Below are 423 nucleotides of genomic sequence, written 5' to 3'. Positions count from 1 at the left end.
GGGCTCAATGAGTAGAATCCACCATGTCAATGCAGCTCGCTTGGTTGGATTTTGCGCTGATGGGTATAAACGAGCTCTTGTTTACGAATATTTGCCCAATGAGTCATTGAAGAATTTCATATTTTCTACCAAGGCTGAGAATCATTTCCTTGGTTGGGATAAGCTTCAAGATATTGCTCTAGGCATAGCCAAAGGGATTGAATACCTTCATCAAGGTTGTGAGCAACGAATCCTCCATTTGGACATCAAACCTCACAACATTTTGTTGGACCACAACTTCACCCCTAAGATCTTCGACTTTGGTCTAGCTAAGCTGTGTTCCAAGGAGCAAGGTGCTGTTCCCATAACAGCAGCCAGAGGAACCATGGGCTACATAGCACCTGAGGTATTATCTATGAACTTTGGAAATGTTTCATATAAATC

General features: G+C 42.6%; 1 pseudogene; it reads left to right on the top strand.

The window, feature by feature from the left end:
- LOC149526813 (rust resistance kinase Lr10 pseudogene) overlaps positions 1–423 on the top strand; it is a 2,742-nt pseudogene that overhangs the window by 1,892 nt on the left and 427 nt on the right.

Source organism: Theobroma umbraticum, unplaced genomic scaffold (assembly GCF_002168275.2).
Source record: "Theobroma umbraticum cultivar Fairchild unplaced genomic scaffold, ASM216827v3 scaffold_146.0, whole genome shotgun sequence".
NCBI lineage: Eukaryota > Viridiplantae > Streptophyta > Magnoliopsida > Malvales > Malvaceae > Theobroma > Theobroma umbraticum.
This window is presented reverse-complemented; position numbering and strand designations above follow the sequence as displayed.